The 11,059-nt window shown below is 47.4% G+C and overlaps 28 non-coding genes and 10 pseudogenes across 28 annotated transcripts; all 38 read left to right on the forward strand.

Annotated features, from left to right (window-relative positions):
- Positions 1-18: 18 nt before the first annotated feature.
- Positions 19-127, forward strand: LOC138544223 (5S ribosomal RNA; annotated as a pseudogene).
- Positions 128-233: 106 nt separating this feature from the next.
- LOC138537308 (5S ribosomal RNA) lies at positions 234-352 on the forward strand. Its single transcript, XR_011285448.1, has one exon. It is a non-coding gene; the product is annotated as a 5S ribosomal RNA (ribosomal RNA).
- A 106-nt stretch (positions 353-458) lies between these two features.
- LOC138550772 (5S ribosomal RNA) lies at positions 459-577 on the forward strand. The gene has a single exon (XR_011294518.1). It is a non-coding gene; the product is annotated as a 5S ribosomal RNA (ribosomal RNA).
- A 106-nt stretch (positions 578-683) lies between these two features.
- LOC138544117 (5S ribosomal RNA) lies at positions 684-792 on the forward strand (annotated as a pseudogene).
- A 453-nt stretch (positions 793-1,245) lies between these two features.
- On the forward strand, positions 1,246-1,364 carry LOC138537234 (5S ribosomal RNA). The gene has a single exon (XR_011285376.1). It is a non-coding gene; the product is annotated as a 5S ribosomal RNA (ribosomal RNA).
- A 106-nt stretch (positions 1,365-1,470) lies between these two features.
- LOC138542149 (5S ribosomal RNA) lies at positions 1,471-1,589 on the forward strand. The gene has a single exon (XR_011290137.1). It is a non-coding gene; the product is annotated as a 5S ribosomal RNA (ribosomal RNA).
- Positions 1,590-1,695: 106 nt separating this feature from the next.
- LOC138541783 (5S ribosomal RNA) lies at positions 1,696-1,814 on the forward strand. Its single transcript, XR_011289780.1, has one exon. It is a non-coding gene; the product is annotated as a 5S ribosomal RNA (ribosomal RNA).
- Positions 1,815-1,920: 106 nt separating this feature from the next.
- On the forward strand, positions 1,921-2,039 carry LOC138546410 (5S ribosomal RNA). Its single transcript, XR_011290922.1, has one exon. It is a non-coding gene; the product is annotated as a 5S ribosomal RNA (ribosomal RNA).
- Positions 2,040-2,145: 106 nt separating this feature from the next.
- Positions 2,146-2,254, forward strand: LOC138545754 (5S ribosomal RNA; annotated as a pseudogene).
- Positions 2,255-2,717: 463 nt separating this feature from the next.
- LOC138541228 (5S ribosomal RNA) lies at positions 2,718-2,836 on the forward strand. The gene has a single exon (XR_011289240.1). It is a non-coding gene; the product is annotated as a 5S ribosomal RNA (ribosomal RNA).
- Positions 2,837-2,942: 106 nt separating this feature from the next.
- Positions 2,943-3,061, forward strand: LOC138550773 (5S ribosomal RNA). The gene has a single exon (XR_011294519.1). It is a non-coding gene; the product is annotated as a 5S ribosomal RNA (ribosomal RNA).
- Positions 3,062-3,167: 106 nt separating this feature from the next.
- LOC138541784 (5S ribosomal RNA) lies at positions 3,168-3,286 on the forward strand. The gene has a single exon (XR_011289781.1). It is a non-coding gene; the product is annotated as a 5S ribosomal RNA (ribosomal RNA).
- Positions 3,287-3,392: 106 nt separating this feature from the next.
- On the forward strand, positions 3,393-3,511 carry LOC138548576 (5S ribosomal RNA). The gene has a single exon (XR_011292372.1). It is a non-coding gene; the product is annotated as a 5S ribosomal RNA (ribosomal RNA).
- A 106-nt stretch (positions 3,512-3,617) lies between these two features.
- LOC138539180 (5S ribosomal RNA) lies at positions 3,618-3,736 on the forward strand. The gene has a single exon (XR_011287256.1). It is a non-coding gene; the product is annotated as a 5S ribosomal RNA (ribosomal RNA).
- Positions 3,737-3,842: 106 nt separating this feature from the next.
- On the forward strand, positions 3,843-3,961 carry LOC138548448 (5S ribosomal RNA). Its single transcript, XR_011292250.1, has one exon. It is a non-coding gene; the product is annotated as a 5S ribosomal RNA (ribosomal RNA).
- A 106-nt stretch (positions 3,962-4,067) lies between these two features.
- LOC138543875 (5S ribosomal RNA) lies at positions 4,068-4,176 on the forward strand (annotated as a pseudogene).
- Positions 4,177-4,639: 463 nt separating this feature from the next.
- LOC138548500 (5S ribosomal RNA) lies at positions 4,640-4,758 on the forward strand. Its single transcript, XR_011292300.1, has one exon. It is a non-coding gene; the product is annotated as a 5S ribosomal RNA (ribosomal RNA).
- A 106-nt stretch (positions 4,759-4,864) lies between these two features.
- LOC138542210 (5S ribosomal RNA) lies at positions 4,865-4,983 on the forward strand. The gene has a single exon (XR_011290197.1). It is a non-coding gene; the product is annotated as a 5S ribosomal RNA (ribosomal RNA).
- A 106-nt stretch (positions 4,984-5,089) lies between these two features.
- Positions 5,090-5,208, forward strand: LOC138548449 (5S ribosomal RNA). The gene has a single exon (XR_011292251.1). It is a non-coding gene; the product is annotated as a 5S ribosomal RNA (ribosomal RNA).
- Positions 5,209-5,314: 106 nt separating this feature from the next.
- Positions 5,315-5,423, forward strand: LOC138543814 (5S ribosomal RNA; annotated as a pseudogene).
- A 463-nt stretch (positions 5,424-5,886) lies between these two features.
- LOC138537836 (5S ribosomal RNA) lies at positions 5,887-6,005 on the forward strand. The gene has a single exon (XR_011285958.1). It is a non-coding gene; the product is annotated as a 5S ribosomal RNA (ribosomal RNA).
- A 106-nt stretch (positions 6,006-6,111) lies between these two features.
- LOC138537468 (5S ribosomal RNA) lies at positions 6,112-6,230 on the forward strand. The gene has a single exon (XR_011285601.1). It is a non-coding gene; the product is annotated as a 5S ribosomal RNA (ribosomal RNA).
- A 106-nt stretch (positions 6,231-6,336) lies between these two features.
- On the forward strand, positions 6,337-6,440 carry LOC138546835 (5S ribosomal RNA; annotated as a pseudogene).
- A 463-nt stretch (positions 6,441-6,903) lies between these two features.
- On the forward strand, positions 6,904-7,022 carry LOC138549381 (5S ribosomal RNA). Its single transcript, XR_011293163.1, has one exon. It is a non-coding gene; the product is annotated as a 5S ribosomal RNA (ribosomal RNA).
- A 106-nt stretch (positions 7,023-7,128) lies between these two features.
- On the forward strand, positions 7,129-7,247 carry LOC138546422 (5S ribosomal RNA). Its single transcript, XR_011290923.1, has one exon. It is a non-coding gene; the product is annotated as a 5S ribosomal RNA (ribosomal RNA).
- A 106-nt stretch (positions 7,248-7,353) lies between these two features.
- On the forward strand, positions 7,354-7,462 carry LOC138544225 (5S ribosomal RNA; annotated as a pseudogene).
- Positions 7,463-7,568: 106 nt separating this feature from the next.
- LOC138537309 (5S ribosomal RNA) lies at positions 7,569-7,687 on the forward strand. The gene has a single exon (XR_011285449.1). It is a non-coding gene; the product is annotated as a 5S ribosomal RNA (ribosomal RNA).
- A 106-nt stretch (positions 7,688-7,793) lies between these two features.
- LOC138550774 (5S ribosomal RNA) lies at positions 7,794-7,912 on the forward strand. Its single transcript, XR_011294520.1, has one exon. It is a non-coding gene; the product is annotated as a 5S ribosomal RNA (ribosomal RNA).
- A 106-nt stretch (positions 7,913-8,018) lies between these two features.
- On the forward strand, positions 8,019-8,127 carry LOC138544118 (5S ribosomal RNA; annotated as a pseudogene).
- A 453-nt stretch (positions 8,128-8,580) lies between these two features.
- LOC138537235 (5S ribosomal RNA) lies at positions 8,581-8,699 on the forward strand. Its single transcript, XR_011285377.1, has one exon. It is a non-coding gene; the product is annotated as a 5S ribosomal RNA (ribosomal RNA).
- A 106-nt stretch (positions 8,700-8,805) lies between these two features.
- On the forward strand, positions 8,806-8,924 carry LOC138542150 (5S ribosomal RNA). Its single transcript, XR_011290138.1, has one exon. It is a non-coding gene; the product is annotated as a 5S ribosomal RNA (ribosomal RNA).
- A 106-nt stretch (positions 8,925-9,030) lies between these two features.
- Positions 9,031-9,149, forward strand: LOC138541785 (5S ribosomal RNA). Its single transcript, XR_011289782.1, has one exon. It is a non-coding gene; the product is annotated as a 5S ribosomal RNA (ribosomal RNA).
- A 106-nt stretch (positions 9,150-9,255) lies between these two features.
- On the forward strand, positions 9,256-9,374 carry LOC138546434 (5S ribosomal RNA). The gene has a single exon (XR_011290924.1). It is a non-coding gene; the product is annotated as a 5S ribosomal RNA (ribosomal RNA).
- A 106-nt stretch (positions 9,375-9,480) lies between these two features.
- Positions 9,481-9,589, forward strand: LOC138545755 (5S ribosomal RNA; annotated as a pseudogene).
- Positions 9,590-10,052: 463 nt separating this feature from the next.
- Positions 10,053-10,171, forward strand: LOC138547180 (5S ribosomal RNA). Its single transcript, XR_011291029.1, has one exon. It is a non-coding gene; the product is annotated as a 5S ribosomal RNA (ribosomal RNA).
- A 106-nt stretch (positions 10,172-10,277) lies between these two features.
- On the forward strand, positions 10,278-10,396 carry LOC138549464 (5S ribosomal RNA). Its single transcript, XR_011293247.1, has one exon. It is a non-coding gene; the product is annotated as a 5S ribosomal RNA (ribosomal RNA).
- Positions 10,397-10,502: 106 nt separating this feature from the next.
- On the forward strand, positions 10,503-10,621 carry LOC138550775 (5S ribosomal RNA). The gene has a single exon (XR_011294521.1). It is a non-coding gene; the product is annotated as a 5S ribosomal RNA (ribosomal RNA).
- Positions 10,622-10,727: 106 nt separating this feature from the next.
- On the forward strand, positions 10,728-10,836 carry LOC138544828 (5S ribosomal RNA; annotated as a pseudogene).
- The last annotated feature ends 223 nt before the right edge of the window (positions 10,837-11,059 follow it).

Below are 11,059 nucleotides of genomic sequence, written 5' to 3' on the forward strand. Positions count from 1 at the left end.
AAACTCACAAGGCCCAGAGCCTACGGCCACACCACACTGAATGCGTCTGATCTCGGAAGCTAAGCAGTGTCGGGCCTCGTTAGTACCTGGATGGGAGACCGCCTGGGAATACCAGGTGCTGTAGGCTTTTTTGTGCTCCAAGTTCAGGAAGTGAGCCATTTCACAATTGCCTTTCAAAACTGCAAGGTCTAGCCGACTAGATGCTTAAAATTACAAAACTCACTAGGCCCAGACCCTACGGCCACACCACACTGAATGCGCCTGATCTCGTCTGATCTCAGAAGCTAAGCAGTGTCGGGCCTAGTTAGTACCTGGATGGGAGACCGCCTGGGAATACCAGGTGCTGTAGGCTTTTTTGTACTCCAAGTTCAGGAAGTGAGCCATTTCTCAATTGCCTTTCAAAACTGCAAGGTCTAGCCGACTAGATGCTTAAAAGTACAAAACTCACAAGGCCCAGAGCCTACGGCCACACCACACTGAATGCGCCCGATCTCGTCTGATCTCGGAAGCTAAGCAGTGTCGGGCCTCGTTAGTACCTGGATGGGAGACCGCCTGGGAATACCAGGTGCTGTAGGCTTTTTTGTGCTCCAAGTTCAGGAAGTGAGCCATTTCACAATTGCCTTTCAAAACTGCAAGGTCTAGCCGACTAGATGCTTAAAAGTACAAAACTCACTAGGCCCAGAGCCTACGGCCACACCACACTGAATGCGCCCGATCTCGGAAGCTAAACAGGGTCGGGCCTAGTTAGTACCTGGATGGGAGACTGCCTGGGAATACCAGGTGCTGTAGGCTTTTTTGTGCTCCATGATTAGTAATTGCGCAACTTCTCAATTATTTTTCAAATTTGGTATGTTTCCAAAATAATTGTATCCCGTTTTATAGCGGAAATGTTGGACAACATCATGAGGGCTGGAGCTACCTTTTTACATAGAATTAGCATACAGGTAGTGTGTTCATGGGTAATAAATCGACTTTCACATGTAATGCAGTACAGAGAATATTGAGTCCTTCAAGAGGCATGAAAGAAAACCATTATTGTGTTGATTGTTCTCTCCACCTCCCTGCAACAGACACAGGATGGATGAATTAAAGTTATCCTACCAGACATAGGAGTCCTGAATGGGCCCACCAGTCTTATATATCTCGCCTGATCGAGCGATGAGCGTGGTATCATGTTGCAAGTGGCTGCATGGCTTAGCTTACTAAATGCAAATGCATAAGAGTAATATTCTTAGCATTCCTAGAACCTACGGCCACACCACACTGAATGCACCCGATCTCGTCTGATCTCGGAAGTTAAGCAGTGTCAGGCCTAGTTAGTACCTGGATGGGAGACCACCTGGGAATACCAGGTGCTGTAGGCTTTTTTGTGCTCCAAGTTCAGGAAGTGAGCCCTTTCTCAATTGCCTTTTAAAACTGCAAGGTCTAGCCGACTAGATGCTTAAAAGTACAAAACTCACAGGGCCCAGAGCCTACGGCCACACCACACTGAATGCGCCCGATCTTGTCTGATCTCGGAAGCTAAGCAGTGTCGGGCCTCGTTAGTACCTGGATGGGAGACCGCCTCGGAATACCAGGTGCTGTAGGCTTTTTTGTGCTCCAAGTTCAGGAAGTGAGCCATTTCTCAATTGCCATTCAAAACTGCAAGGTCTAGCTGACTAGATGCTTAAAAGTACAAAACTCACTAAGGCCAGAGACTACGGACACACCACACTGATTGCGCCCGATCTCGTCTGATCTCGGAAGCTAAGCAGTGTCGGGCCTAGTTAGTACCTGGATGGGAGACCACCTGGGAATACCAGGTGCTGTAGGCTTTTTTGTGCTCCAAGTTCAGGAAGTGAGCCATTTCACAATTGCCTTTCAAAACTGCAAGGTCTAGCCGACTAGATGCTTAAAAGTACAAAACTCACTAGGCCCAGAGCCTACGGCCACACCACACTGAATGCGCCTGATCTCGTCTGATCTCAGAAGCTAAGCAGTGTCGGGCCTAGTTAGTACCTGGATGGGAGACCGCCTGGGAATACCAGGTGCTGTAGGCTTTTTTGTACTCCAAGTTCAGGAAGTGAGCCATTTCTCAATTGCCTTTCAAAACTGCAAGGTGTAGCCGACTAGATGCTTAAAAGTACAAAACTCACTAGGCCCAGAGCCTACGGCCACACCACACTGAATGCGCCCGATCTCGGAAGCTAAACAGGGTCAGGCCTAGTTAGTACCTGGATGGGAGACTGCCTGGGAATACCAGGTGCTGTAGGCTTTTTTGTGCTCCATGATTAGTAATTGCGCAACTTCTCAATTATTTTTCAAATTTGGTATGTTTCCAAAATAATTGTATCCCGTTTTATAGCGGAAATGTTGGACAACATCATGAGGGCTGGAGCTACCTTTTTACATAGAATTAGCATACAGGTAGTGTGTTCATGGGTAATAAATCGACTTTCACATGTAATGCAGTACAGAGAATATTGAGTCCTTCAAGAGGCATGAAAGAAACCCATTATTGTGTTGATTGTTCTCTCCACCTCCCTGCAACAGACACAGGATGGATGAATTAAAGTTATCCTACCAGACATAGGAGTCCTGAATGGGCCCACCAGTCTTATATATCTCGCCTAATCGAGCCTGATCGAGCGATGAGCGTGGTATCATGTTGCAAGTGGCTGCATGGCTTAGCTTACTAAATGCAAATGCATAAGAGTAATATTCTTAGCATTCCTAGAGCCTACGGCCACACCACACTGAATGCACCTGATCTCGTCTGATCTCGGAAGTTAAGCAGTGTCAGGCCTAGTTAGTACCTGGATGGGAGACTGCCTGGGAATACCAGGTGCTGTAGGCTTTTTTGTGCTCCAAGTTCAGGAAGTGAGCCCTTTCTCAATTGCCTTTTAAAACTGCAAGGTCTAGCCGACTAGATGCTTAAAAGTACAAAACTCACAAGGCCCAGAGCCTACGGCCACACCACACTGAATGCGCCCGATCTCGTCTGATCTCGGAAGCTAAGCAGTGTCGGGCCTCGTTAGTACCTGGATGGGAGACCGCCTGGGAATACCAGGTGCTGTAGGCTTTTTTGTGCTCCAAGTTCAGGAAGTGAGCCATTTCTCAATTGCCATTCAAAACTGCAAGGTCTAGCTGACTAGATGCTTAAAAGTACAAAACTCACTAGGCCCAGAGACTACGGACACACCACACTGATTGCGCCCGATCTCGTCTGATCTCGGAAGCTAAGCAGTGTCGGGCCTAGTTAGTACCTGGATGGGAGACCACCTGGGAATACCAGGTGCTGTAGGCTTTTTTGTGCTCCAAGTTCAGGAAGTGAGCCATTTCACAATTGCCTTTCAAAACTGCAAGGTCTAGCCGACTAGATGCTTAAAAGTACAAAACTCACTAGGCCCAGAGCCTACGGCCACACCACACTGAATGCGCCCGATCTCGTCTGATCTCGGAAGCTAAGCAGTGTCGGGCCTTGTTAGTACCTGGATGGGAGACCGCCTGGGAATACCAGGTGCTGTAGGCTTTTTTGTGCTCCAAGTTCAGGAAGTGAGCCATTTCTCAATTGCCTTTCAAAACTGCAAGGTCTAGCTGACTAGATGCTTAAAAGTACAAAACTCACTAGGCCCAGAGCCTACGGCCACACCACACTGATTGCGCCCGATCTCGTCTGATCTCAGAAGCTAAGCAGTGTCGGGCCTAGTTAGTACCTGGATGGGAGACCACCTGGGAATACCAGGTGCTGTAGGCTTTTTTGTACTCCAAGTTCAGGAAGTGAGCCATTTCACAATTGCCTGTCAAAACTGCAAGGTCTAGCCGACTAGATGCTTAAAAGTACAAAACTCACTAGGCCCAGAGCCTACGGCCACACCACACTGATTGCGCCCGATCTCGTCTGATCTCGGAAGCTAAGCAGTGTCGGGCCTAGTTAGTACCTGGATGGGAGACCACCTGGGAATACCAGGTGCTGTAGGCTTTTTTGTGCTCCAAGTTCAGGAAGTGAGCCATTTCACAATTGCCTTTCAAAACTGCAAGGTCTAGCCGACTAGATGCTTAAAAGTACAAAACTCACTAGGCCTAGAGCCTACAGCCACACCACACTGAATGCGCCCGATCTCGGAAGCTAAGCAGGGTCGGGCCTAGTTAGTACCTGGATGGGAGACTGCCTGGGAATACCAGGTGCTGTAGGCTTTTTTGTGCTCCATGATTAGTAATTGCGCAACTTCTCAATTATTTTTCAAATTTGGTATGTTTCCAAAATAATTGTATCCCGTTTTATAGCGGAAATGTTGGACAACATCATGAGGGCTGGAGCTACCTTTTTACATAGAATTAGCATACAGGTAGTGTGTTCATGGGTAATAAATCGACTTTCACATGTAATGCAGTACAGAGAATATTGAGTCCTTCAAGAGGCATGAAAGAAAACCATTATTGTGTTGATTGTTCTCTCCACCTCCCTGCAACAGACACAGGATGGATGAATTAAAGTTATCCTACCAGACATAGGAGTCCTGAATGGGCCCACCAGTCTTATATATCTCGCCTGATCGAGCCTGATCGAGCGATGAGCGTGGTATCATGTTGCAAGTGGTTGCATGGCTTAGCTTACTAAATGCAAATGCATAAGAGTAATATTCTTAGCGTTCCTAGAGCCTACGGCCACACCACACTGAATGCACCCGATCTCGTCTGATCTCGGAAGTTAAGCAGTGTCAGGCCTAGTTAGTACTTGGATGGGAGACCGCCTGGGAATTCCAGGTGCTGTAGGCTTTTTTGTGCTCCAAGTTCAGGAAGTGAGCCCTTTCTCAATTGCCTTTTAAAACTGCAAGGTCTAGCCGACTAGATGCTTAAAAGTACAAAACTCACAAGGCCCAGAGCCTACGGCCACACCACACTGAATGCGCCCCATCTCGTCTGATCTCGGAAGCTAAGCAGTGTCGGGCCTCGTTAGTACCTGGATGGGAGACCGCCTGGGAATACCAGGTGCTGTAGGCTTTTTTGTGCTCCAAGTTCAGGAAGTGAGCCATTTCTCAATTGCCTTTCAAAACTGCAAGGTCTAGCTGACTAGATGCTTAAAAGTACAAAACTCACTAGGCCCAGAGCCTACGGCCACACCACACTGATTGCGCCCGATCTCGTCTGATCTCGGAAGCTAAGCAGTGTCGGGCCTAGTTAGTACCTGGATGGGAGACCACCTGGGAATACCAGGTGCTGTAGGCTTTTTTGTACTCCAAGTTCAGGAAGTGAGCCATTTCACAATTGCCTTTCAAAACTGCAAGGTCTAGCCGACTAGATGCTTAAAAGTACAAAACTCACTAGGCCCAGAGCCTACGGCCACACCACACTGAATGCGCCCGATCTCGGAAGCTAAGCAGGGTCGGGCCTAGTTAGTACCTGGATGGGAGACTGCCTGGGAATACCAGGTGCTGTAGGCTTTTTTGTGCTCCATGATTAGTAATTGCGCAACTTCTCAATTATTTTTCAAATTTGGTATGTTTCCAAAATAATTGTATCCCGTTTTATAGCGGAAATGTTGGACAACATCATGAGGGCTGGAGCTACCTTTTTACATAGAATTAGCATACAGGTAGTGTGTTCATGGGTAATAAATCGACTTTCACATGTAATGCAGTACAGAGAATATTGAGTCCTTCAAGAGGCATGAAAGAAAACCATTATTGTGTTGATTGTTCTCTCCACCTCCCTGCAACAGACACAGGATGGATGAATTAAAGTTATCCTACCAGACATAGGAGTCCTGAATGGGCCCACCAGTCTTATATATCTCGCCTGATCGAGCCTGATCGAGCGATGAGCGTGGTATCATGTTGCAAGTGGCTGCATGGCTTAGCTTACTAAATGCAAATGCATAAGAGTAATATTCTTAGCATTCCTAGAGCCTACGGCCACACCACACTGAATGCACCCGATCTCGTCTGATCTTGGAAGTTAAGCAGTGTCAGGCCTAGTTAGTACCTGGATGGGAGACCGCCTGGGAATACCAGGTGCTGTAGGCTTTTTTGTGCTCCAAGTTCAGGAAGTGAGCCCTTTCTCAATTGCCTTTTAAAACTGCAAGGTCTAGCCGACTAGATGCTTAAAAGTACAAAACTCACAAGGCCCAGAGCCTATGGCCACACCACACTGAATGCGCCTGATCTCGTCTGATCTCAGAAGCTAAGCAGTGTCGGGCCTCGTTAGTACCTGGATGGGAGACCGCCTGGGAATACCAGGTGCTGTAGGCTTTTTTGTGCTCCAAGTTCAGGAAGTGAGCCATTTCACAATTGCCTTTCAAAACTGCAAGGTCTAGCCGACTAGATGCTTAAAAGTACAAAACTCACTAGGCCCAGAGCCTACGGCCACACCACACTGAATGCACCCAGGAAGCTAAGCAGGGTCGGGCCTAGTTAGTACCTGGATGGGAGACTGCCTGGGAATACCAGGTGCTGTAGGCTTTTTTGTGCTCCATGATTAGTAATTGCGCAACTTCTCAATTATTTTTCAAATTTGGTATGTTTCCAAAATAATTGTATCCCGTTTTATAGCGGAAATGTTGGACAACATCATGAGGGCTGGAGCTACCTTTTTACATAGAATTAGCATACAGGTAGTGTGTTCATGGGTAATAAATCGACTTTCACATGTAATGCAGTACAGAGAATATTGAGTCCTTCAAGAGGCATGAAAGAAACCCATTATTGCGTTGATTGTTCTCTCCACCTCCCTGCAACAGACACAGGATGGATGAATTAAAGTTATCCTACCAGACATAGGAGTCCTGAATGGGCCCACCAGTCTTATATATCTCGCCTGATCGAGCCTGATCGAGCGATGAGCGTGGTATCATGTTGGAAGTGGCTGCATGGCTTAGCTTACTAAATGCAAATGCATAAGAGTAATATTCTTAGCATTCCTAGAGCCTACGGCCACACCACACTGAATGCACCCGATCTCGTCTGATCTCGGAAGTTAAGCAGTGTCAGGCCTAGTTAGTACCTGGATGGGAGACCGCCTGGGAATACCAGGTGCTGTAGGCTTTTTTGTGCTCCAAGTTCAGGAAGTGAGCCCTTTCTCAATTGCCTTTTAAAACTGCAAGGTCTAGCCGACTAGATGCTTAAAAGTACAAAACTCACTGGGCCCAGAGCCTACGGCCACACCACACTGAATGCGCCTGATCTCGTCTGATCTCAGAAGCTAAGCAGTGTCGGGCCTAGTTAGTACCTGGATGGGAGACCGCCTGGGAATACCAGGTGCTGTAGGCTTTTTTGTGCTCCAAGTTCAGGAAGTGAGCCATTTCACAATTGCCTTTCAAAACTGCAAGGTCTAGCCGACTAGATGCTTAAAAGTACAAAACTCACAAGGCCCAGAGCCTACGGCCACACCACACTGAATGCGTCTGATCTCGGAAGCTAAGCAGTGTCGGGCCTCGTTAGTACCTGGATGGGAGACCGCCTGGGAATACCAGGTGCTGTAGGCTTTTTTGTGCTCCAAGTTCAGGAAGTGAGCCATTTCACAATTGCCTTTCAAAACTGCAAGGTCTAGCCGACTAGATGCTTAAAATTACAAAACTCACTAGGCCCAGACCCTACGGCCACACCACACTGAATGCGCCTGATCTCGTCTGATCTCAGAAGCTAAGCAGTGTCGGGCCTAGTTAGTACCTGGATGGGAGACCGCCTGGGAATACCAGGTGCTGTAGGCTTTTTTGTACTCCAAGTTCAGGAAGTGAGCCATTTCTCAATTGCCTTTCAAAACTGCAAGGTCTAGCCGACTAGATGCTTAAAAGTACAAAACTCACAAGGCCCAGAGCCTACGGCCACACCACACTGAATGCGCCCGATCTCGTCTGATCTCGGAAGCTAAGCAGTGTCGGGCCTCGTTAGTACCTGGATGGGAGACCGCCTGGGAATACCAGGTGCTGTAGGCTTTTTTGTGCTCCAAGTTCAGGAAGTGAGCCATTTCACAATTGCCTTTCAAAACTGCAAGGTCTAGCCGACTAGATGCTTAAAAGTACAAAACTCACTAGGCCCAGAGCCTACGGCCACACCACACTGAATGCGCCCGATCTCGGAAGCTAAACAGGGTCGGGCCTAGTTAGTACCTGGATGGGAGACTGCCTGGGAATACCAGGTGCTGTAGGCTTTTTTGTGCTCCATGATTAGTAATTGCGCAACTTCTCAATTATTTTTCAAATTTGGTATGTTTCCAAAATAATTGTATCCCGTTTTATAGCGGAAATGTTGGACAACATCATGAGGGCTGGAGCTACCTTTTTACATAGAATTAGCATACAGGTAGTGTGTTCATGGGTAATAAATCGACTTTCACATGTAATGCAGTACAGAGAATATTGAGTCCTTCAAGAGGCATGAAAGAAAACCATTATTGTGTTGATTGTTCTCTCCACCTCCCTGCAACAGACACAGGATGGATGAATTAAAGTTATCCTACCAGACATAGGAGTCCTGAATGGGCCCACCAGTCTTATATATCTCGCCTGATCGAGCGATGAGCGTGGTATCATGTTGCAAGTGGCTGCATGGCTTAGCTTACTAAATGCAAATGCATAAGAGTAATATTCTTAGCATTCCTAGAACCTACGGCCACACCACACTGAATGCACCCGATCTCGTCTGATCTCGGAAGTTAAGCAGTGTCAGGCCTAGTTAGTACCTGGATGGGAGACCACCTGGGAATACCAGGTGCTGTAGGCTTTTTTGTGCTCCAAGTTCAGGAAGTGAGCCCTTTCTCAATTGCCTTTTAAAACTGCAAGGTCTAGCCGACTAGATGCTTAAAAGTACAAAACTCACAGGGCCCAGAGCCTACGGCCACACCACACTGAATGCGCCCGATCTTGTCTGATCTCGGAAGCTAAGCAGTGTCGGGCCTCGTTAGTACCTGGATGGGAGACCGCCTCGGAATACCAGGTGCTGTAGGCTTTTTTGTGCTCCAAGTTCAGGAAGTGAGCCATTTCTCAATTGCCATTCAAAACTGCAAGGTCTAGCTGACTAGATGCTTAAAAGTACAAAACTCACTAAGGCCAGAGACTACGGACACACCACACTGATTGCGCCCGATCTCGTCTGATCTCGGAAGCTAAGCAGTGTCGGGCCTAGTTAGTACCTGGATGGGAGACCACCTGGGAATACCAGGTGCTGTAGGCTTTTTTGTGCTCCAAGTTCAGGAAGTGAGCCATTTCACAATTGCCTTTCAAAACTGCAAGGTCTAGCCGACTAGATGCTTAAAAGTACAAAACTCACTAGGCCCAGAGCCTACGGCCACACCACACTGAATGCGCCTGATCTCGTCTGATCTCAGAAGCTAAGCAGTGTCGGGCCTAGTTAGTACCTGGATGGGAGACCGCCTGGGAATACCAGGTGCTGTAGGCTTTTTTGTACTCCAAGTTCAGGAAGTGAGCCATTTCTCAATTGCCTTTCAAAACTGCAAGGTGTAGCCGACTAGATGCTTAAAAGTACAAAACTCACTAGGCCCAGAGCCTACGGCCACACCACACTGAATGCGCCCGATCTCGGAAGCTAAACAGGGTCAGGCCTAGTTAGTACCTGGATGGGAGACTGCCTGGGAATACCAGGTGCTGTAGGCTTTTTTGTGCTCCATGATTAGTAATTGCGCAACTTCTCAATTATTTTTCAAATTTGGTATGTTTCCAAAATAATTGTATCCCGTTTTATAGCGGAAATGTTGGACAACATCATGAGGGCTGGAGCTACCTTTTTACATAGAATTAGCATACAGGTAGTGTGTTCATGGGTAATAAATCGACTTTCACATGTAATGCAGTACAGAGAATATTGAGTCCTTCAAGAGGCATGAAAGAAACCCATTATTGTGTTGATTGTTCTCTCCACCTCCCTGCAACAGACACAGGATGGATGAATTAAAGTTATCCTACCAGACATAGGAGTCCTGAATGGGCCCACCAGTCTTATATATCTCGCCTGATCGAGCCTGATCGAGCGATGAGCGTGGTATCATGTTGCAAGTGGCTGCATGGCTTAGCTTACTAAATGCAAATGCATAAGAGTAATATTCTTAGCATTCCTAGAGCCTACGGCCACACCACACTGAATGCACCCGATCTCGTCTGATCTCGGAAGTTAAGCAGTGTTAGGCCTAGTTAGTACCTGGATGGGAGACCGCCTGGGAATACCAGGTGCTGTAGGCTTTTTTGTGCTCCAAGTTCAGGAAGTGAGCCCTTTCTCAATTGCCTTTCAAAACTGCAAGGTCTAGCCGACTAGATGCTTAAAAGTACAAAACTCACTAGGCCCAGAGCCTATGGCCACACCACACTGAATGCGCCTGATCTCGTCTGATCTCAGAAGCTAAGCAGTGTCGGGCCTAGTTAGTACCTGGATGGGAGACCGCCTGGGAATACCAGGTGCTGTAGGCTTTTTTGTACTCCAAGTTCAGGAAGTGAGCCATTTCTCAATTGCCTTTCAAAACTGCAAGGTCTAGCCGACTAGATGCTTAAAAGTACAAAACTCACAAGGCCCAGAGCCTACGGCCACACCACACTGAATGCGCCCGATCTCGTCTGATCTCGGAAGCTAAGCAGTGTCGGGCCTCGTTAGTACCTGGATGGGAGACCGCCTGGGAATACCAGGTGCTGTAGGCTTTTTTGTGCTCCAAGTTCAGGAAGTGAGCCATTTCACAATTGCCTTTCAAAACTGCAAGGTCTAGCCGACTAGATGCTTAAAAGTACAAAACTCACTAGGCCCAGAGCCTACGGCCACACCACACTGAATGCGCCAGATCTCGGAAGCTAAGCAGGGTCGGGCCTAGTTAGTACCTGGATGGGAGACTGCCTGGGAATACCAGGTGCTGTAGGCTTTTTTGTGCTCCATGATTACTAATTGCGCAACTTCTCAATTATTTTTCAAATTTGGTATGTTTCCAAAATAATTGTATCCCGTTTTATAGCGGAAATGTTGGACAACATCATGAGGGCTGGAGCTACCTTTTTACATAGAATTAGCATACAGGTAGTGTGTTCATGGGTAATAAATCGACTTTCACATGTAATGCAGTACAGAGAATATTGAGTCCTTCAAGA

This window comes from Ambystoma mexicanum, unplaced genomic scaffold (assembly GCF_040938575.1).
Source record: "Ambystoma mexicanum isolate Mex_15411 unplaced genomic scaffold, UKY_AmexF1_1 Mex_scaf10, whole genome shotgun sequence".
Taxonomy (NCBI): Eukaryota; Metazoa; Chordata; class Amphibia; order Caudata; family Ambystomatidae; genus Ambystoma; species Ambystoma mexicanum.